Below are 24,349 nucleotides of genomic sequence, written 5' to 3' on the forward strand. Positions count from 1 at the left end.
AATTGAAGGCTTAGGGGAAGTGGAGACACAAGAGTGAAAGTAATGTTCTGGCGTAGTGATTAATCCTATTGCAAAGGAGGATTAGAGTCTTAAACTGTTCTGTTACAATTATAGAGGCTTCACTCAAAAAATGTATCCATTTGGTTAGTGACCAACACTAAAATCAACCTGTTCACCAGGTGTGTGTATCTGTATGAATGTTACTTAATATCCATATACAGTGCCCCATATACTACAATTGGATTTCTTAGGGTGGGCTGTGAGCACTAGAAAAGAAGGGTATGGCTGAGCTGATCTTTTTTTCTTTTCCTTAGTCACTGTCTGCCTTATACTCTCATTTTCTTTTTCCTACACCTGTCACTGCATACTGATAAGAAGATACTTGGGTCCAGACCCAGGCTCTTATTTTTGGTCATTAAGCTTGGGTGCTGCACATCCAAACTACACTTTTGTCTTTCAGAGTTTCATAGGTATGCTGCATTTGGCTTTGTCAGCATTCTGTGACAGTGCTTTTTCCAGCTTTATGGACACTTAAAAAGATAGGGCTAAATGAAAGTCAACAATGTTCTGTCACAGATATACTGTCCTCTTGCAAATTATGTGGAAGTACCACCTGTAAGAGCTATTGAAAAGAGAAACAACTATTTGCTTTTTGGTGATCCAGTAAGGGAGCAAATTGTTGGGGCTACTCTATGTATATACCAGCGTGGCAAGAAGGAAAAGGGCAAGCATTAGTATTCCTTTTATCTTGGAGTTTCTCCTCAGTACATGAGCTGAGTGGGAAACCGATGGAAGAGAGATAACTACAACTTCTTGAAGATTTAAAAAATGAAGCACTCTTCTGTCAAGTTAAAAAAAAGTTAGAGGTTAACCTATCAAAGGTTCAAATCCTCCATACACTGAGCTGAGAGAGAAACTCAAAGCAAATGTTTACTAGCTGATGTTATTAACTTATTAGATTGATTCTCTTGTGTGTGCACACAAATAAACCATTGCTCATGAGAGTCTGACCAAAGGACTTTCCTGCTCTGCCTACTGGTTCTACCTTTATCAAGTGAGCTTTCTTTTTGTTGTTGAATGCTACATAGCCAGAAGTTAGCCTTCTGTCAAGTTAACCTACTGTCATCACAAAAAGGAGTTATGCTCCAGCGTTTTAGAGAGATTTGGTATTGTTCTTCTGCTATATAGAAGGTGCAGCAATAAAAGTTTTCCATCTGGATCCAAGGGAATCATAAATCTCTAAGAAAGGATGTAATCCTGTTCCACCCCTTGCATCTCACTCCACTTTCTGACCAATCATTGTGTCTGAAAGGTCAGTGTGTGGCAATAAATGAGATATGGGCATGGTGAACAGATGTGGCTCTCCTATTAGACAGCAGTTTTTGCCAGTCTTTCAGACTTTAAAATAAATTTACATTATTTCATGTGATAGGATTTCAGTTGAAAAAGAGTATCAGATCTCATTAGCCTTCTGCTAGAGGTGACCACTGACAACCTGAATAAAGGTACTGTGTATACAGTTACATTTGTGCTAGCAACCCAAGAAAGCTAAGCTACAAGTTCATGTAGACATATGAGATAATCTGCTTTTTATTGTGTCTTTTATCTAAGGTTAAAATGTTGGGCTTGAGTTTACTCTTGCTCATGACTTGCAACGCTGCTAGTTTGCTAAACATTTTATTGTAGATTTAGTATTGGAAACCTTTATGTTGGCAGTAGTACTGCAGTGTCTTTCGATATGTTTGTGTATCAAGCAATGTCCATTATAACATGTTAGTGCTGCTATTCATAAAACCCTCTGGATAGCGAGTGCATGGGGGATACCCATATTGGCAGTTGAGCAGAAGGGTTGCTTAACACCAGTTTCCCACTGGTATTCCTTCACATTTTTTCTGCTCTACATACACAAAGTCTCATTGCATGAGGGTGTGTTAGTCACTTTGTATTACAATACACAAACCAGAAGGCAGTCCAGCCAGCCTAGGAGCTGTAATGGATGACAGCTGTGAAGGCAGATGAAAGTCTGTCCTCCTAAGAGCAGGGAAAAAAAGTCTTAAGGTCAGCAGTTTTATGGGGGAAGTTTTCACAAGATTAATTCTCCCCAGTAGCAATTTGCTTGACATTTAGAATCAGAATTTTGACACACCTTCCTTGAAAGAAGAGTGCCACTAAATATTATGCAACCTTCCCTTCCACAAAAAGGCACAGATACTTTATTTTAGTTTTCCCTGTACAGTACAATGATATGCCAGAGCCATAGTGAGAGACTGATGAGTGGTAAACCTCTTGGTGACTAGAGAGAGTTAGAATGCAGAAATGACCTTCAACTAAAAATACAAGTATATATTAGCAGACCAGTGTAAGGAATAAAAGAAGTGCAGAGGTCAAATGCTCACAAGCCTTCTAATTCTTAGTCTGTAGGGTGTGTCTCTCTGTCTGCCAAAAGAACCAATTTTTTTTCTCATTTTTTGCCAACCTGCAAAAGTCACTGCTTGCCCAGAGGAAACTTGACAACACTCTTGCCTGTAAACACCGACAAACCAAGTACACTAAATCTATCTGTGGCTATTTTTGGTAAGCTAAAGGAAAAATAGCAGCCTGCTTTGGAGAAAGCCTGGGAGTCTGCCAAGGCCATGATGTAAAGCTTTCCAAGTGAATGCTATGGCTGAATCAGTAAAAGCATGCCTGAGTCAGGATATGCTGTAAGATATTGCCTTCTGAAATTCAATCTCTGTGTCACATGGAGGGGAGTAATATTTCATGCCATTAACCCTTTCCTCTGAGTAAGGATAAGCACTGTGACTGCATATTTCACAGGCTACACTTACTTTAGGAAGAAATGCTTTGTTTAATGTTTACCATTTGGCTGCTAACAACAACGTCTGATTCTGCTAACAAAGCCAGAAATTCCCGATGGAGAAATAATGAAAACCACTGATATTTTCCTAGAGCCATTTTATTTTTTAAATCACATCAGTGGGTTCTTACATGTTGATATTCAAATAGCTGCCTTTTCCAAGCTAGCAAAGACATTACAAAGAGATTTCCATGTCCCCTGCAAGTTTTTCCTTGTATATTTTTCCTACAGATAGATTTTTAAATTTTTTTCTTTAATATGCAGATAGGGGTCACTAAACAGAGTTGCTCTTGAGAAGAAGAATTCAATAGGAAAATCATCTTGCATACAACTAGAATACAAATGATTTCCCCAGTCCATTAATAGAGGAGACCCCAGGCTCTGGACTGGTAGGCTGTACTTGCTGTGCCTTTAATAAAAAAAGCTGCCAGAGATTCGAAACAGCTTCCAATAAGTAAGATTTCTCTCACATGAAAAAGGAGATCACAAAGTAACTCATGGGGCTGCCTTATGGCAAGAATAAGGTGACTTGTTGATCGTGTTGAGTTACATGATGAATCACTGGAAGTGGCTAAATCTCTGTACAGAGATTACCTTGTGTGGCCAGTTGAGTAACCAACCTGATTTTTTGCTCAGAACTTGCACAGAAACTACAATAAGGTTGGAAAACTTCCTACTCCCTGCTGCCCCGTTATGTCTTTCTCCATCTGTTTCTTTCTGATCCCTATGTCATCTCTGTCACTCTTCCAAGATCCCCCATGTCTCTTATTCTCTGCCATTCTCTTCCAAAGCCTACATTCTTTTGTTCTCACTTTCAGAATCCATCCTCTCAGTTGTTATCCCTCCAGGTCTCTTCTCTGTTTCTTACTCACCACCAGCAATGAACCAGGCTGGGGCTCTGTGGCTCCTGGTGCAGCAGCTTGCAGCCTCCCTGCCACCCAGTGCGAGCAGCCTGGGCTCTGTAGTGGGTGGCAGGGGCCTGCCCAGAGCCTGGACCCACTGTGGTAGGAGACTGCAAACTACTGCGCTGAAGTCTGCAAAGCCCTGGCCCAGCTCATTGCTAGTGATGGGTGCACACACACCTTGGGGTAGATAGAGGAGAAGAGGCTGGGTCTGCACTGCCACAACAAGGTTCAGGTCCCTCAAAGTGCCATCGCTGTCTGCTCCTGGTATACCAACTTCCTCCAAATCAAGGTTGGAGTGTTTTTGGCACTGCAGCTAAAAACATTGCCAACCTCTGATTTAAAGGGTTTTTGTCACATTCAGTGCTGTCCACCACTGAATACCAGTGGTGAAACTGCCAGTTTCACTCAGCAGCTGACAGGACTTCCAGTGTCTGCAGTTCAGAGGCAGCTGCAGCATGTGGACAGCCTGAGGTTGGGTATGCCAGTGTCCAGGTTGCCAAGCTAACTGGTTCCCTAGGCTGCCCAAGGAGTTCCCTAGTTTTCAGGAGCCTAGGGAGCCAACTGTCGCAGCAATTTGGTAGATCCGAGATCCCTGAAGCCTGGGCTCTTAAGCAGCCTGTCAAGGAACCCAGTAGAATATGAATGAAAGTCTGTCTGTGGGTCAGTGAAGTTCATCAAAATCAATATATTTCTTTGTGACGTTTTCCTTTCAATGAATCATCATTTTCCAATGAAGTTGTTTCATTAAAAAATTCTGATCTGCTGTACTTAAGATACCCCAAACTGAGAGTCACTCCTGACAAACTTGGCCATATTTAATTGTCTCCTTCTGCCATTGACCTGCTGGATGGAGGCTTTACTCGGGAAACAATATCTTACCCAGCTGCTTTCTGTCATTTGCATTGTATCCTCCTTGCTGTCTTATAGTATTTAACTCAGTGAAGTGTTCTGGGACATGGTTTGTATGAAAAATGTAATGTGAAATAATGTTGTGTTGTGCAGAATTTTTACTTCCCATGACAGTGCTTTATCCCCTTTGGCAGCCCTTCTGTTGCTTCTTACACAGAGGCCATTCAAATCTTTGGGGCATTTTAACCTTTTTTTTTTTAAACTTTTCTCATTCACAGTGTTGCTCTCTCTCTTGGCTGCTTAGTCTCCTGACTTCTTCTTCTTTTTTTTTTTTTTTTGCATTCAAGGCTAAATTATTGGCCCAAGGTACTCTTTGCGTGTTGTTCTTCTATGGATCTACCTTATGGCTTCCCACTGGGGGACTGTCACATACACACAGTTCCTTTTAGCAGCATCCTGTTCAATTAGTGTTCTATGACAGGTTGTGGTGCCTGCTCAATATTAGCTGGGGAGTGGAAGCATAAGCCTGTTTTTTGTTCGATAGCCCCACAGAGGCTTCTCCATCAAGGTCTGAATCTCCAGTGAACAACTAACTGAATTTCATTCCCTTCTCATTTGCATTTTATGCCTGGCATCTTACTTTGTATTCATCTATATTTATGATACATCACAGTATACCGACAGCTTCGTTCAGAGCAATTTTCTAGGTGTCATTAACCTACCTAGTAACCCTCTAAATGAATACGCAAAGAGTTTAGCAGGATTCAAACAACAATTAGGTAATTGTGTGTACAAGCACATCACAACATTTTGTAGCTACACAAACTAGGTCACTGTATACACAAATTGGTGTCTGTAAGATATATCAAGTAGAGGTATATTTCAGAAAGTCTTTAAAAGTTTAATCAAACTTATAAGCCAGTGGAGGTCCAATGAGACCCACCTCATCTTCCTATAGGACTTCTAATTGCCATGATTCCTAACTGCTCTTTCTGACTCTCCATAGTTCTATGCTTGAAAGAGAACATGGCAAAATATGGAGACAGCAACAAGAAAGCCATCCTATATTCACACAGAATATGTAGTTGTTGTGCAGGTCACCAGCTTGACATATTACTGGGCACCCAAGTGGCAGTACAGAAAATTTACCTTTAAATAAAGCCTGCAGGGCAAGTACAGAGAGAGCCATAGATGCTGTGACATAGCATCTGCCCAGTGCAAGTACTTCAGGTGTGGAGTTCTTCATAGAGAGTATTGCTAAACATCCAGGCTCCAAAAAGCCACAACTGAGGCAAAGGCAGGACCCAGTGTCCATGTTATTCATTTGTGTTAGACATAGGAGCTTCAGTGCACTAAATTCAGAAGTGCAAGAGCTTCCTTTTGATACCACAGGAAGCTATTAAAAATGGTAATCAATTCATGGAGATATGTAGCTATAAGGAAGACATATTAAGATGCATATTCAATGTGTTATGTAGAAATTAGACTTCTGTCATGCATGCTGAGACACCCATCACTGTCAAGTATAAAGATCTAACTCTGAGTCTACTTTTACGTTTCTGTCAGCAAGAAAATCCAGAGAGCCAAACAAGAGATTAAAATGTAAATAGAAGACATTTCAAAGGATACTATTATGTCCTAGTAAAATGCATGTTCCCCAGTTACTTGTCTGTGGGAAATCAAGAATCCACCCATCTACTTCATCTAATGAAGTAGGTTGTTGCCTATGAAAATTCATGCCTCTCTAAACCAGTTAGTCTCTAAGGCTAGGGACAGACATGCAAAAAGCTGTGCTTGAATTGATTCAATCTTTGCAGGTAAGTCTAACCTGGCTAGGATAAATCAGTTTTGTAACCAGACTGACATCCCAGAAATGCAGGCATATGCCTGCAGTGGCTCAGGCTAGAAGCTGGGGGGTACTAGACCAGCCCTCTATCCCTTGCACAGAACTGAGTTGAGGGGGGCGAAGGTATGGTCAGACCCCAGCAGGATGCTTTGATTAGCCCATCAGCGAATTGATAACAGTCTTTATCACCCCCTAACTCAGTATTTATCACCCCTTTAAGAAAACAACAGAGAGACATTACCAGCTACCTGTTGATGTTGCCTGTTGATTCAGCAGGGACGGAAGCCAGCATGTGGTCTAATAGCTAATACACATACACCTCCTCAGCAAGGCAGAGCAGAGGAGGGAGGGGAGAGGGGGGAATTCCTGCTTAGCAGGGAGTGGTGAGGGGGAGGTAGGGAGCAGCCCTTAGTCTCTGGAGCTTCAGCCAGGGAGCAGAGGGGAGGGGCCAGCCCTGATGTGGAGCAGAGAGCCCCGCCCAGCCCAGAGAGCATGCCAGGATGCTGGGGGGTGTCTGGTTTATCTTAAACCAGCAAGGGGTCTGGGACAGACATTGCATAAACTGGTTTGAACCAAATCAGTTAAGTCTGATACTATATTCAACCAGGTTTATCTCAAACCAGTTTCAGTCATTTTCAAACTGGTTTATGTGTCCTGAGCATCTGTTCTGTTACAAGTTTAAAACATTTTATGATCATTTCAACCAGTTTATGTGTAATGTCTGTCCCTAGCCTAGTTCATTGCACATAAACCACTTTCAAAATGGCCGAAACCAACTTAAGATAAACTTGGATGGATGTAGTATCAGACTTAACTGATTTAGGTTAATCAGTGTATTGAACATCTGTCCCAGATCTTCTCCAGATTCAAGTTGACTCATAGTCCCCCAGCACTCCATGATGCTTTGTACTTCCCCTACAAATCTCTTATTGCAAGATGAGTGGGCTAGCCTTGGCACAAGCTGTCTGCTCTAGCCAGAAGGGAGGTATGCTCTTGTGCCCCCCACCCCCCAGCTTCCTTCTGCTATCCCTTTATAAAAAAAACCCTGCTCTATTTGAAAAGTGTTATTACTTTCCCCTTCATATTTCATGCTTTCTAGACCTCTGATCATTTTTATTGCTTTCTTCTGGACTCTTACCAATTTGCCCATGTCTTTTTTGAAGCATGGGCCCAAAATTGGACACAGTATTCTGAGTAAGGTTTCCTCAGTCCTGAATAGAGAGGAAGAAACACTTCCTGTGAGTTGCTTCAGACATTCCTGTTTCTTCATTCAGGATGCTACTGGCTTTTTAAAACATTTTTTTTGCAACAGTAGCACATTGTTGACTCATATTCATTTTGTAGTCTACTATAATTTCTAGGTTCTTTCCTGCAGTACTGCAGCTTACCCAGTCATTGCACAATTTATATTTGTGCATTTGATTGCTCCATCCTTTGCACTTGTCCTTATTGCATATCATTTAATTTATTTCAGACTATTTCTCCAAAGTATCAAGTCCTTCCATCCTTCCTTCCTTCCTTTCATTAGGATCTTGAACTCCAATAGTTTTTTTTGCAAATAGCAAACAGCTGCAGTGGAAAGGCAGCTGGGATGAAATTGTCTAGAGATGCAGACACGCAATCTAAACACTTCACTTTCTGAAGGGTAACTCTGTTCCAAAGTAGTGATTTATACTGGTAGGGATGTACATAAAGGCTGCTTGCAGACGTTAAATTGAAAAAAAAAGCGCTTTACCAGAAGAAGCAGTGCATTATTTTGACCTGGCTCTACAACATCTGTATAGATCAGACACTTCAGTGGGGCTTTTTGGCACTTTTATCTAATAGCTGATTCAATAAGCTATTAGATAAAAGCACCCAAAAGCCTCACTAAAGCACCTGATCTGTACAGACATTGGGCAAGTCAGGTCCAACTAAAGCGCTGCCTCTTTTGGGTATTCACTGGGCTTAGCATGGGAGTGCACAGAATTAAACTAAAGCACCATTTTTTTTAACATCTGTAAGCAGTGCATGTATTTTCTCCATGTTAACTCCAGTGTAAGGAGAAATTACATTCATTTAAATCAGTGGTACTCAAACTGTCCCACCTCCTAGGCTACATGGACATTGCCACATCTGCTTCTGGGCTGGATCTGGCCAGTGGTTCCTATCTGGTGCCAGGGGCAGGTATGATGGGCAACATTTGGCCATGAGGAGGGGGTCAGGGGATAGCCTAGCCTCAAGCTAGCTCCACAAGGGAAGGGGGCATGGCTTGGCCCCATGGGGGAAAGGGAGCATGGCCCAGTCCTAACCCGAGCACAGGTGGTGGGGCAGAGGGGGAGCGCAGTAGGAGGCCCCAACCTGGCCCCATGGTGCAGGAGCCAGAGTGGCCTAGCCCTGATCCAGATCTGGAGGGAGGCAGTGTGGCTCAGCCCTATGAGTGAAGGGGGTAGCCCGGTTCTGATAGGCCATGTGGGGCTTGGGGTTTGGGAATTTGTTGGGCAGGGAGGGTATCTGTATTAATGGCCACTGCTACCCCACTGCCAAATTTCCTGACCTAAGGGGGTGCCCTGCAGGCTGGACACCTAGATTCTGCAGGTTGCATTTGGCCTGTAGGCCAGAGGCTGAGCACCTCTGGTTTAAATGTATCATGTGTCTTTACCCTAAAAAAGATAACATTTTGAGTCCATTTTGAGTCCTGTGTATTTACTTGATAGCTTTTAAACATTCAGGGTGTCTTCAGATGGCATTTTGAAGCTTTTCTTCATAACTGTGAGGACTGGAAAGATTGTTACACTGTTATATATTTCAAATGAAAGCGGCAATTCTGACATGTTTGCATGACTCCAGAAACTGGGGCTTTAAGAAAAAAACACCAAATGTCAAGATTTATATTAAAATTGTGTGAATTGGCAACACTGCTGATGACACTCAAACACCAACAAAAACTTAATAACCTAGTGTAGATTTCTTGAAAGGAAATGTCCTATTCCGCCTGAGCACAGTTAGTTAGCAGTTGGACAGCTATAAGTGTGATAAATATTTGCTTGTTATAGTCAATTTCATCAAGAAAACCTCACATAGGAGTGAACATCTGCAAGTGGATGTAGCAAATAGCATTCATCCAACAGACCAAGTAATTTACCACAGTTATTCCAGCAAGATTTTACATTCAGATAGCTGGAGTGTTTGTAAGAAATGTAATTTACTGCTGAAATGCCCTAAGAGGAAACTTTGCAATTCCGATTTGCTTGTTGATTTTTTATGTTTTTGAATTTTTATTTATTTATTTATTTTTTGCCAAGTAGTTGCCTTGCTTCAGCCTTTAAAAACTCTGGGCCAAATTTTCAGCTGATGTAAACTGGTATACCTCCATTGACTTTAAAGGAGCAATGTTGATTTACACCAGCTGAAGATAAGAGTACCTCTGTTATTCTGACAAAAGAAAGGTATATGTGGAATATATTACAAAACAATTAAGCAGTGTATTTATTGGCATTATACTGCTGCAAATCATTCTCTAAGTCTGCAACCACATGCTGAAATGTATCAGTGTAGGCTCCGCTCAGATACAAAGTTGAAAACAGAATAGATATCTAAGGGATACAATTCCTAGTTGAACTGAAATTTAATGAGACTGAAAGAGAGAAATAATTCTGTGATGTACTAGATTTCTTGTTTAATTTAACCAGAATTGGTGTGCTTTGTACAAAGTTACTCCTACCTAGCAGATTGGTTATTTATCCTTTTATAAATAACCTTATTCACCTAAATTATTAAATGAATTTAATCATATAGAGAGTCCACTGAAAATTCACTTTCAGACAAAGCATCCTAACAAAACTTTCTTTCCCCTGAAGCCTTGCAAAATTAATAATCTTATTGCAATCATTCTATAATCTTCAATCATTGCTCACACTTGTGTCAGTCAGTTTACGCTCCACTTGTAAAGTACAAGGATTTTCTACCTATGTGTACACGACTTCTCAGCTGAAATGTATGTTGAGTTCTGGCCCTTCATCTGTGTGTGTATGATTCAGGAAGGCAGGAGTCAGCTCTTAGATTCCATCACACTCTGGAGATTTGGTAGTGATGATTAAGTTGAGAATCCCAGCCCTGATAATTAGCTTGGAGATACTGAATCTGAACGTGTGCTGTGAAAAAAAAAAGTGCTTTTTGGAGCAGTTAGCCCTAAGGGGTTGGTTAACCAGCTGTCTTAGATTTTATGCCCGCCAACCGCTGGTTGGTCAAAATAGTTATATATGGGGTATGTGTTCGCACTCCTGTCTCCTCCTTGAGCTTCTGAAGGGAGGGATTTTCAGAGGAAGGAAAGAAGGGATGTGGGAGGGAGAAGGGAAGGGAGAGAGATGGTAATAATAATGGATAGTGTTGTGCCAGATTCTGATGTCCCTCATGGCAGACTAAATAATAACCATAAAGATGAATGGCATTGCACTGGTGTAGGATTAGTGTAAATAAAGGAAAGGCAAACTCTTTTTATATGTAATCATCTTCTATATGTATCTTTGATTTGAGACAGTCTTCTATAAAAGCAGACTGCCTTTTTCTACCCCTGCTTTTTCACAGATCCCAGTCTTTTCAGACATAGGACTAAACAGGTCAATTTGCTGGACGATACGGTGAACTAGAATCAACAAGACTAATAGCAAGAGGTTGCACATGTGTTTATGGATGGGTGAAAATATGGCTTTATTAGGAAAACATGACAAGAATTTTCCTAAATGAGAAGGCAGATCACGGCTGTAGAACAGTGATTCTTAGTCAGGGTACTCTGGGGTGCTGTGAGATCCTTTGAAGGGTACCACAGAAGCTTGGAGCCAATCTCACAGACAGGGTCGGGGGGAGTCCCCTGCAGCTGATCACAAGACAGCTGATCAGTCTGATTGCTGCGGCCGCTTCTGGAAGTGGCTGTGGCCGATTCTGGGAGTGCCACGGCACTCCACTCCCTGGCTAGTGCTTGCAGGGGGGGGCGCCGGCACTCCTGCCTGCCCTCCTGCCTGTCACCTAAGTGGCAAGTGAGGCTGGTGAGGGGGTGCACCGGTGCTCTCAGGGGGTGCTGTCACCCCTCTGTGCCCCCTCCGCGTCACCACTGGAAACAAGCCAATAAGGGCAGGCTCATGATCTCCCTGCCTAGCTATTCCTCTATCCCAAAGCCTGTCCCCTATGCAAGGAGATAAGTTCTGTAATAAATAAGTTCATTTTTAATTCACAAAAGTTATGGAGAGATGCCTTGAATCCAACAAGGGGTGCCTTGAGCATAAAAAGATTGAGAACCACTGCTATAGAAGTACCCCCAAGGTAAATCCTTTATCTGATGCTACCTTTATATGAGAAGAAACAGAAATATAGCAGCAGCCTCTTCAGTTATGTAGGAGATCAATACCTTTTAAGGTTGAGGGCTCATTGCTATAATCTCCAGGTCTTGGGATAACATACTGATACATGAAGAGCTCAACACTGTTATCTTCAAATATGATCCTTTTCATTCTTTGTGCTTAGCAGGTATTTTGAACAGAGAATTCTTAATGCTGCTTCCGAGGCAATAGAATGTTTTTGTTAGAGTTATTATAACATGTTCTTTCTTTCTTTATTCAAAATATTTAATACACCTGAATAGGTTGGTTACAGGCCCATTCTAGTTCGGTGAGCAAACCTTGTGCTTAAACCTTTCACAATTTATTTTTAACTCACCATGTTTGCATCTCAGGAATCAAGAGAAATACAGGTAAATCAGTCAGATCAGCCAACAGAAAGAAATCTGTATAATATGCAGGGCTAAATTCCCATAGGAAAACACATAGAAAAATCTCATATTTGCTTTAAAAAAATGCCAAAGAGAAAAGACCATTCCAAACTTTAGGCTTCCCAAGGAAAAGTGTAAAGTGTTATAATCAGATGTTTGCACAATGCTTATAAAGTGCATCTTTTTTTCTAAGACAGTATAGTAGATTTCAAATGATCCAGTATTTTGAGGACTCAATTTTGCAAAATCTCATGCAAAAATGTTAGTGATTCAACTAAAGATGCATGCTTTTTCTTTTTACCTTTTAGACCTAGGTCAAAATCAATCCAAATGTAAATAACTTGTCAACATGACAACTGATTAATACATAGACAAATAGTGATAGTAGTAATAAGATTAGTGTGGGTATTTTCAGGCACAAGACATCTGGCATTATAATTTCAATACTAGGTTGCTCTAACAGATGTACATATTGGATAGAATGTAAATAGTAAGGAAGAGTCAGTAAGTCAGTATGTAGAAAGCAACTGCAAGTGATTTTAAACTCCTCAGAGGAGGCACCCCAAAAGTTTCAGGTAGCTTCATTAAGTATTTCACGAAAGTAGGAGAAACAACACTGCCTCCATTTGCCACAGTGATGGACTGAGGAGCACAAAGGCCTACTCCTTTTATGCACAGTTGCTGTACAAACTAAAGGCTGAGTTCTGCCATTCTTGCACTGCTGAAGTCCATGAATGTGTGATCATATCATACTATACTAAGTCTTCAATGAAATTTCTTCTTCAAGAGCCTGAGAACTTGGTTGTCAAAGTGTACATCAGTACAAGAAGGAAGAATGGGAACCTAGGACAAAATATAAAATATAACAAGACAATTTTTTCTGGTTGACTCAGAATCTGTAGTGCTTCCATAATAATTACCAAAACTGACTGCATCCCAATCCACATCTGAGAAAGGCCTCTTACCTTTTCCTGGAAAAATGGATTTTAACAAATAGCAGAAAGCAGGCAGTGTAGGGAGCCTAGTATCAAAAGGAGGCTTTTATTGGGCCAAAGGATTATGTCTTTATAAAAAAAACCTGTTTCAGGGAAAGTTATATGCGAAAATGCATTAATCTATGCACTGCAATCGTTGTTATTACTGGTGGTGTAATACCTATAGGTCTCTGTTTCATTAAACTAGGCTCTATACAAATATAGATAAGCAGACAGAAGAAACAAATGAGGGGGGCAAAGGTTAATAAAGTGTTTATAAGTTAGTATACATCTGCACACCTGCAAGCTGCTGACTATCCTAGCTTAGAGCTAAATCCTGGACAGTGCTATATAGGTCTGTTAAGGGGGAGAAAGGCACAAGGGACTTTTTACCCCTTTCTTTATATATCCAGGACCAGCAAGAATGCTGATACTCCTAGAACACCAAGGTATGTGCACCTAGTAGAGCTCCAGAGGGGCAGTGGTCACATGAAGTGAGGTTAGAACCCTTATAGCTGCATGCTCCCTAGCATCAAGTTTTGGAGGAGGGCCACAAAGCCTTTTCCCAGTAGCACATTTCCCCTGGTGCTAGTTGAGGCACATAGAGTGGCCCCTCATTTTGAGGGTATTTTTCTTCTGTGTTATTGTGTCTTTTCAGTGAATTTTTAAAATGAATTTTGTTGGGTGTAAATATCTTTACTGTAACCAGAATGAAGCCCAAGTAATTACAAATTATGGATTATTTGTCCAAATCTGGTATAGACAGTTCCAGGCATAGGAAGGAAGGTCCCACTAGCCATGGAGGTCAAAGGCCAGCATGTATCAAAAAATGGTCAACAAGTATGAGTAGGTGGGTGCCATGTTGGAAGCTCTAGTCAAAGAAGGGGTTCTTTTAAGAGCAGTTCTGGTTGACTGTCAAGAACTAGAGTTTGATTAATTCCCTTTTTGACAAGTGCAAAATACGGCATCAGTTGAGACCAACAATGATGAGCTATGAATTACGAATAAAAAGTAAGTCTCCACAAAAGTGGATTTTGACATCACAGAAGCACGTACACGTGTGTTAGCAAATGAGAATGTATTGGTAAGGAAGAGTGGTGAGAGCTGGTAAAATTAAAAACAAAACAAAATAAAACTGTATGAAATGGTAGATGTTCCAGTCATTGTGGCAATACGGATGACCTAACAGTAAGATTAAATGCACACATCTTCTTTGAATCTATATTATTTTCTAATACAGCATGCATATTTACCTATGAAATGATCTTGCATGTGGAGTGAGAAAGACATAGGGCTTCTTTCTGTTCTTTTGTAGATGAGCGTAAGATGTGATTATCTTTATTGAAGTCAAATGAATTTTTTCAGCATAATATGGAAAGAAGGTACAATCACTACTAGAGCATTTGAACTGTTAGAGACAAGAGAATGATATGCCACTGTAGTGATTAGACTCATGTGCTTCCTCATTTGAACAAGAAGAAACTCATATGACTCAAGTACAGAAACAAAAAAAGGTCCTGATTATTGAGGTAGTTGCACGTATACAACTTCTCTTCACTCCAGTGAGTTATATGCTTACAACTGAAACAATAATTGAAGGAAAAAAATGAAGAGCTGAAACTCATTTTCTCTAGTGATAAAGTTCTTTGTGTCTGTGATTGTGGGGTCTAGTATCAGATCCCATCATGCCATATTGCCAGTGCAAGGGGAGCCTGCAATCCTATTCCCAGACTTCCGAGCACACACCAACTGCAGATGCTTCCTTAGCCTGACGAATGCATCAGAATTTATGGATTGTACACATGCCCAGCGTTCCCTCTAAGCTACACAGCATGTTCAGTCATGCAGGCACGCTCATGCCACGCTGCCAGGTGTGCCTGCGTGGCCATGGATGCCACACAGCTTAGAGGGAACGCTGCACATGCTTTTCCCAAAATGTGACACATCTGATCCAGTGTACCAAATGCCCTCATGGTAACTACATAGGTTAACAAACAGCAACTATGCACCAGAATGAACTTTCACAAAAATATATATAAAGGTCAAAGGCACAGGAGGGTACATTTTTCACAGAACAACCACTTCCTTTCTGATCTCACTATCTTTGTGCTGAACCTTCCAAACACTTTTAAAAAGTGAGGTTTGAAGCAAAACTCCATAAACTCCATTAACCTGCTGGACATTAGGAAACAAAGACTGAAATCCCTTCCTCTCATGTAATTAGTATCATATTCTATCCGTGGTCCCACTGACCACTTGTGATAGCAGAATCTGACTGAGATCTGTCTTTTACATCAATCTAACTGAACGTAAAAATGGGGTAGAAATGGAATAGCCAGATAGACAATGCCTGGTCCAGATAAGCAATGCCTGGTCCATCTGCTGGCTAGATTTGGCCTGTGGTTCTGATCTGGCAATCAGGGTGGGTGTGGGGGGAGTCCTATCTGGCTGGATGGGGGAAGGGGCCATGGCCTGGCCCTGACCCAGTTCTGCAGGTGGGGAGGAATGGCTTAGCCCCAGCCTGGCCCTGCAGGAGGGAGGGAGCATGACCTGGCCACATGGAAAGGAAGGGGGAGTAGCCCAGTCCTGTGGGGGTGGGGGGAAGAGGCATGGCTCAGCCCCATGGTATGAGTATTTGGAAGTGGGGGAGGGCAGCAGTATGGCCACTGCTCCCATACAACCAATTTTTTGGACCTGTATCCGGCCTGTAGGCTGGAGGTTGAGCCCCCCTGTAATGGACCATGGAATGATCATTTTGAAATATATAAAAAAAAAAAAAAGGTCCTTTATGCCAAACAGCATCTCCCCTTTTTAACATTCTCTTTCTTACCTGTTCTGTTTGCTAATGTAATATTTGTGAACAGACATTTTATTGTATTCTTCATTCAGGCTTCAAGACTACATGATTAGATTCCTTAAGCTCCTCTGTACATGTTGCAGGCAGCCATAGGGCTGACAATGTGCAAATGTGATTTAAAGCCTTCTCCTTTCCTTTGCTGAACAGAGCTCTGCCGAGCCAGAGAATCTGGCCTGTTGTATGTTAATGAGCTTGATTCTGCCTATGAACTTGGAAATGCATAGAGAGTTTTCGGAAGGGTGATTCTACCGGGTTTTAAGATACATTATGATTTGATTAAAAATGTATCCAAATCTGCACTGAACTGTATCATTGAGTTGTCCTGTAGGCAACCCCACTTATGCTAAATATACTGAAAAACAAAGATGCGAAGCCAGTTCTATAAGGTATATAATAAATCCTCTATATCTTTTTCAGCATAAGAAAAAAATCAGTTTAATGTACAATCTCCAGATGTTTTTCTTAAAGGAACATATAACATTCTAGGATTATATCCTTTTTTGGTGTTCTATCCATTTTTTTCAGTTGAAATTTAAAATGGTAGTTCTCAGAGATCACTCTTAGGAGGACTTTACAGAATACACATGCACCCAAAGTTCTGTTTTTAAAGTATTTAAATATATCATCTCTCTATTAAAAGCTCTCTTACCCAATCAGAATTAGATTTTCAGTAATCCTCATCATTGGCCAAACTGTACTGTCATTGACATCAAAGTTTTATCATTGACTTCAATGGAAATAGAGATATATCAGTGCTGAGTATTTTTTAAAATACCACTCATAATGTCTAGAGGCACATTTTGATTGGACCATATGTTCATAAGCCATTTTGATATTGTATCTGTGCACCAACTACCAAGGCTGCATAGCTGGTATTTGAAGGAAAAACAAAACACAAACAAACAAACAAAATCCATAAGTCCACAGTGAGAATTTGGGAAATTAATGAAGAGAAAAAGGCTGTGGGGGAAGAACTAAAGGGCTGAGGAATAGTTAGAGATTATCCCCCAAACCACTAAGATATATATTAGTTTCAGTTTCTACACTTACAGCCACTTTGAGTTCCACTTCCACTGGACAAAACAGAATAGCAAAAAATGTTCCATAATTGCATTTTATTTAAAAAAAAAATAATTAAAAAAATTACAATTGAGTTGGGAGAGGCTGAAAGTGACTAGATGACATACAGGAAGAGGAAGCCTTAAAAAGAGGGTGAATGTTAGATTAAATTAACAATAAATTTATTCAAAATAGTAGAGGAAAGATGTTTATCACCTTTCCCCTTGCTGCTTTAGCAGATCCTCTGGCTATGAACTATTTTTTATAGAGGAATGATATATTCCATAAATTCATAGAAAACTAATGAAAAAAAATTAAAGTAAACAACTTAGAGAAAGTAAGACCATTCAGCCAGCTGAAAAAAAGACCAAGGGCTTTATTCATCAAGTGTTCTTTATATGTCCTACAAATAATCTTTTAATAATGATATTGCTTTATATTGCTTTACATCTGGAGAGCCTCTAGCATATTGTGTGGCATATCTTCATTTCATAGGGGACAAAACAAAGTTAAAAATACAAGAAAGCAGCAAAGTCCAGAACAGAACTTAGGACACCTGATTCCCTAGTCCCTATATATAGGTTTTCAGCAAGCGCACTCAGCACCTTGCTGAATCAAACCACATCAGTTTCCTAGCACATATTTTAGTTTGGCTCTTTGTCACACTGGTGTGCTAGATGACCTAGGTATATTTGTAAATGGTGAAACATGCTTGGGCATGATATTTTTTATATGCTACTAACAATCTCTGATGCATCATGCATTCTTCTAGATTACATATTGTGATACAGCAGAAAGGTCATCATTCAACTCTAGAAGCTGTTAGAAACCTGAGTAAGGAAATATATTTCTCTAAGTCAGCAAAGGCTGACGGATCAATACCTGGTAGTGTCTCTGCTAGAAGAAACCTTGAAGCAACTTTGCTGCATCACTGTATTGTTTGGTGATTCAACTGAAGTCACAGACTGAAAACCCATCATTAAATAAAAGGAGCTGGATAGGAATGGTAAGTAGAATAAGGCTCAAAAGTATTATTATGGTATATGACTGAAGTTCAGCTGTAAGTGAAAGAGGTTCCCATGTGTTACTACAATGATTCCCCCTTTTTTATGTGTTTGTGCACTGCTTGGCCCCCTATATCCACCCCCTCAAGTTTCAGTGAGATGGGAGAGATGCTTTTTGACAGACAAAAGATAATCTTACACTTGACTTCTAATATCAAGGCATTTTAACTGGCACACTTTATATTGAATAATTCATGGGTATTCAGGCTTTACTTCACTTCACAAAGAAAGTGCTTTCTCTTAGCAGCGACAGTAGATATGAGCAGCTAATTCATTATTTAAAGAGATTAAGTATTAGCAACTGGTATGGGCTCTTCAGAGCTCTTTTTATTCCCTCTGCTCATGTTATCCCCTGCCACTCTCCTGCCTAGTACAGATTTTAGATTTATTTTGCCATATAAAATTTTTTTGTTAAAAAAAACAACAGATCTACCCTAAAACCTCTCTATTTCCAGAGCTGCATTGTCCTGTTTAAAAATGTAAAGTAATTGGTAAAAACAACAGTGTGCTGTTACAATGCTTTGAATCTGTGTGGGTCTTGGGGAATGCACACAAATGCCATACTTTCTGCTCTGCGTTTAAAAGGTGGTAGGTGAAAGGCAGGCACAAAAACTGTCTGTGAATGGTCTAGGGATTCTCATGCTATATACCAAGATAGGCTAGATGTATGATGTGAATAGATTATTGATGCAGTGCTAAACTTCAAATAGCTGGTATAGTGCGTGATTACCTTTTTGTATCCAGGGATTATAAATGTAACCTATTTGCTTCCTTTTGGATTCAGACTCTTAATCATTGCAGTTAGCTGGTGCTGTTTTAGCTACAAATGTTCCGAAGTGTGGCTTCACCTTGTAGAGACATGAACTCCTTCTGACATGAACTACGAGGAGAGCTATGTTTGCTCTGTCATACTGCACCTTGCTGTCCTAAGAATGTTGCATGCTGAAAATTCAAATGCACGTTGAAATCAAAAGGAATCTTTTACAATGACTTTCACTGACACTGGAGCACCTTGTAGGCTTTTCCAGGTTTGGTATACGTTTTTTCTTTTGTTGAAGCAGATTACTACACCTTCCTGGGCAGAAGTAATGTACTGTGATGGCAACTATATCTGGAGAAAGTAGAGGAATTTGCAGTTTTGGAACTGGGGGGGGTGGAGGGGTGGGGGGTGGAAGGGAGAGGGGAAGGGAGGAGTTTTCTCCTGAATCCCAAGGGAGTGGAAAGTCCCAATCCAGAAAAATTTTAAGCAAATGCCAATGTTTAAGCATTTGACTAGACCCGGTGCAGCTACATGACTACTAGGTGCTTAGAACTAAAATTGGGGTGCTTTTCTGGATCTGAAATTCTGTTTAAATTTGGAGTTACTGAAGCAGTTTTAACTGGCTTCTTAGACACCTGAAGAGGACTTAGATGTGATTAAGGTGCCTAAGAATGCTTTGATTCAAAACAGTGTATAACTTTATCTCAACCATGCAGTTGGTCTGATAAAATATATCATCCAAAAAATTCCTTTTCTCTTACATAAATCAAAATAGCATTTCAAATTAACCTGGCTGGTACCCACAATAAACACCTGGATTCATTAGGTTTTTCCATGTGGGCCTGAAAAGATCTCTGGATGCCTAAACTTAGGCTACTGAGCATGTCCAGAAGAGACCCAGACTTGTTGCTGATGTGTGTTCCTCCTGCCTCAGCTCCATTGTAGTCCAGATTGGTGCTAGGAGGCACCTATTTTCTAATTCTCAATCCTCAGGCAAGATTTAAGCATGCTAAGTATGTGTTTGAGAGCATGCATGGAACTAAATATAAAGCACAGCACAAGGTGCTGGTGCTGATCTTTTGCCAAATAGGAAGGGCACTCCATAGGAGAGTGGTGAAAATCTGGGTTATAGACCCTAAGGGAAATAAATGCCACGTCTTATACTTTACATGAGAATGCTCTAACCACCAAATTTTGGGCTAGGTATGATGCTCCCCCTGAGCATCTGGGGTTAGACCCCAAAACTTCCACCTCCTGGATGACTGACTTTCTTACTGACCAACATAATCATACTCCTTCTTACTACCTCCCTGAGTGATTATGCATTTTATATTTCACAGTTGTTGGTTTAAAAACTGTGGCAGCAGGAACCAGAATGTAAGACTTGTCCATCCCAGAGAAATGCCATAACCACCAAATTACAGGATCTCACTTCCTCTTTTGTTCTGCCCTTCTGTTCCAGTGAACTTTGCCCTCCTGGCTGCCCAGTAGGTCTGCTTCTATTGGAGGACTTGGGGTGGTGTGGCCTGGTAGTTACAGAACTTCTAAATTATGCCCACCGTTAGAAGATCCAAGAAATATCGGAAGCATCTGTCCACAAAACTGTAAGTGTCCCATCAGATCAGAGGCATGTAGCAAGCTGGCTTTGCTGAGAAGACTATGAAGCAAAATAGTATAAATACCAGAAGATGAAAAGTAATGTAAAACATAAACTATGCTTTGTATCAAGGGACTATTGAGATGAGAAACAGGGAAATAAATGGCTGGATAACAGAAAAAAAAACCTATTTTGACTGAGATATTTTGCTTCATTTACAGTTATTTCCTCTAGAGTGCAAAACTAATTTAAAAAATCATATATTAGAATTGTCTTGTTTCTTGAGTAATTTCATGGTACAAACTTTTACTATGGTAGAAAGTCTGATTTCTCTAATCCCTGGACAAGATATAAAGATCACAGACATCAATGATGTCAAAGTTTCCGATAGAATTCAATGTAGATTTGATTAGCCCCCAGGCAAGTAGCACGTCCCCCTATGCAATGGGACTGCAAAGGTTATGCATCTGGCCATTCTTATAATACAACATATAAGGATTCTTCTGCACAAAAAGTATCTTGACTGGTTGGGGAAATTGCTGGATGTCTTCTTTGGGTGTGTCTACATGTCACCCTATGATGTGTCTACACATGATCACCAGCTACGTTGCCGTGAAGGTGTGCTCCCCAGGTATAGTGTGCCATTACAGTGACATAGCAGTGAAATCTACCTGTGTGCCATGCACATGGTGCAGTAACCACCCATACTGAGCTGTGCTTTAGTACTTCTGAGAGGAAGTACTAAAGCATGGTGCCATAGTAACATTGTCATATGGTGACATGTAGACATGCCCTTCATGTACTAGTATAATGGGACTCAAATAGGGCAGAGGATGTAGCTCAGAGTCCAACAGGTTGACTTCATTCAGTTCCACATCTTTTATTTACACTTAAAGCATAGATGTCTGAAGAGTGGTCAGCCATTACACAACAAACTCTAGAATGCGTCTTGTGGTGTCTCACATCTTTAATAGTGAGCTGAGGTTCACAGAAACTCCTTGGGTGGCATTTAGTACTGAAAATTACTGGAGATGCCATCTGTTCTCTTTTATGGAAATGAAGTATAGCTCCTAAGATCCTGGCACATTGCTGGTTAATTGGACCATGGTTGAGGAATTTTAGACAACCATACTTTACAAAGTATTGATAATGTCTAACATACTGCTATGTGTTTTCATTGCATAAAAGAAAATAAGATTAGCAGAAGAGTCAAAATATACCATCCCAGATTGAATCATAGAAAATTAGGGTAGGAGGTCATCTATTCCAACCCCCTGCTCAAAGCAGGACCATCACCAACTATACCATCCCAGCGAAGGCTTTGTCTAGCCTGGTCTTAAAAACCTCTAAGGATGGAAATTCAACAACCTTGCTGGGTACCCTGTTCCAGTATTTTACTATCCTCCTAGTGATAAAGTTTTTCCTAATATATAACCTAGACGTCTCTTGCTGCAACTTGAAACCATTGCTCCTTTTTCTGTCATCTGCCACCACCGCTCCAATCTCGCTCCATCCTTTTTGGAGCCATCGTTCAGGTACTGAAAGGCTGCTATTAAATCCCCCCTACGTCTTCTCTGCTCCAGACTAAATAAGCCCAGCTCCCTTAGCCTCTCCTCATAAGGCATGTGCCCAAGCACCCTAACCTTTTCTGTTGCCCTCCACTGGACTCTCTTCAATTTATTTACCTCCTTTCTGCAGTGGAGGATCCAAAACTGGACACAGAACTCCAGATGTGGCCTCACCAGTGCTAATTAGAGGGGAAGTATCACTTCCCTCAATTTGCTGGCAACAGACCTACTAATGGAGCCCAATATGCCATTAGCTTTCTTTGCAACAAGGGCACAGTGTTGGCTCATATTCATCTTATTGTCCACTGTAACTCCCAGGTCCTTTTCTGCAGAGCTGTTGCTTATCCAGTCAGTTCTCAGCCTGTACTAGTGCATGGGATTGTCCTAAGTGCAGGACCTTGTACTTGTCCTTCTTGAACCTGTTGGGAGTGTCCAGACCAGTGCAGCCATGCAGTATGTGGTGTCACAAACATTTTTGCAAGGCCACATACTGCAAAGAATCTGTGGGAAAAAAAACGAGCAGCGCATGCATGGGCAGCACGTGCCTCTGAAAAGCAGCCACCACAACTTGTCCCAGGGAACCAAATGTCTGCGCTTGTTTGGATGTGGCCCTTGAGATTTTATTTGGTTCAATTTGCCTATTTGTCTAGGTCTCTGAAACCTAGCCCTACCCTCCAGTGTATCTAATACTCTCCATAGCTTGGTGTCATCTACAAACCTGCTGAGAGTGCACTCCATCCTCTCTTCCAGGACATTGATTAAGACGTTGAACAATACTGGCCCTGGGGCACTCCACTTGATACCAGCTGTCAACTAGACATCAAACCATTGATTACTACCCTTTGAGCTCAATGATCCAGACAGTTTTCTATCCACTTTACAGTTCATTCATCCAACACATACTTCCTTAGGTTGCTTGCAGGAATGCTGTGGGAGACTATATCAAAATCCTTGCTAAAATCAAGGTATATCACATCCACTGCTTTCCCCACATCCAGAAAGCAAGTCATCTTGTCATAGAAGGTGATTGCTGATTAGGTTGGTCAGGCATGACTTGCCCTTGCTGACCCTTCTTAATCACCTCTTTCTTCTCCAAGTGCTTAGAAATGGATTCCTTGTGGACTCATTTCATGATTTTCCAGGGACTGAAGTGAGGCTGACTGGTCTGTAGTTTACTGGAACATCCTTCCTTTTCTTAAAGATCAGCATTATATTTGCCCTTTTCCAACCATCCAGGAGCTCTCCCATTTGCCATGAGTTTTCAAAGATGATGGCCAGCAGCTCTGCAATCATATCAGCCAACTCTCTCAGCACCTTCGTGTGCATCACATCTGCCAATCATGGACTTGTACATGAGACTGTGTTCCATGGGGCTGTGGAGCCCCGTGGAGCGGGAGGCAAAGCACAGCCAGGGCTGTGCTTTGCCTCCCGCTACCATGCTGCACTCTGTGGGGCTCCGCAGCCCAACAGAGCGCCACCCAGTGGTGGGAGGTGGGCAGAGCCAGGGCTGTGCTCCACCTCCCACTGTCAGGTTGAGCTCCATGGGGCTGCAGAGTCGCTTGGACTCTGATGCAGCTCAGTGGTGGGATGTGGAGAAAGCCAAGACTGCTCTCCGATCAGCTCTACCAGCCCCACGAAGCTCAGCCCAGTGGTGGGAGCCAGGGAAAGCCAGGGCTGCACTCAGCCTCCCACCACTGGGCTGAACTCCGTGGGGCTGTGGAACCACTTGGAGTGCAGCCCTTGCTCTCCCCTGCCTCCTGCCACTGGGTTGCTTCAAAACTCAAAATGTTTCGAAACTTTTGAAATGTTTCGAATGCCCTCATTTTATTTGAAGCTTTTTGTTTCATTTTGATTTCACTGTTTTGAGCTCAAAACAAGTTGAAATAGCTTTGAAAGGAAACACTTGGTGAAATTTCGCACAGCCCTAGAAAGCATCATGCACCTCATCCCCCTAGTCTGGTGGTTTATAGCACACACCCACCACAACAACACCGTGGTTGAACTCCCCTCTGACTCTAGCCCAGAGGCTTTCAACAGGCTTATCTCCAGTTTCACACTGAAGCTCTGAGCACTCATATGTTCTTCTACATGAACTGCAACTCTTCCTCCTCTTTCCCCCTGCCTGTCTTTCCTGAGCAGTTTATAGCCATCTATGACAATACTCCAGTTATGCGAGCAATTGCACCAAGTTTCTGTTATTCCAATCACATAATAGTTCCATGACTGTACCAGGACTTCCAATTTTTCCTGCTTTTTTCCAGGCTGTGTGC

The 24,349-nt window shown here is 41.3% G+C and overlaps 1 protein-coding gene across 5 annotated transcripts in view; it reads left to right on the forward strand.

Moving 5' to 3' along the window:
* Positions 1-24,349, forward strand: part of CETN3 (centrin 3) — a 195,439-nt gene that overhangs the window by 159,141 nt on the left and 11,949 nt on the right. For all 5 annotated transcript variants that reach the window (XR_009461093.1, XR_009461091.1, XR_009461092.1 and 2 more), the window contains exons 8-10: positions 17,863-18,096; positions 18,939-19,182; positions 20,377-20,518. The gene's annotated coding sequence lies outside the window, so the exon portion shown is untranslated. The remainder of the gene's footprint in view (positions 1-17,862; positions 18,097-18,938; positions 19,183-20,376; positions 20,519-24,349) is intronic.

The sequence above is a fragment of the Alligator mississippiensis genome, chromosome 3 (genome assembly GCF_030867095.1).
Source record: "Alligator mississippiensis isolate rAllMis1 chromosome 3, rAllMis1, whole genome shotgun sequence".
Lineage (NCBI taxonomy): Eukaryota > Metazoa > Chordata > Crocodylia > Alligatoridae > Alligator > Alligator mississippiensis.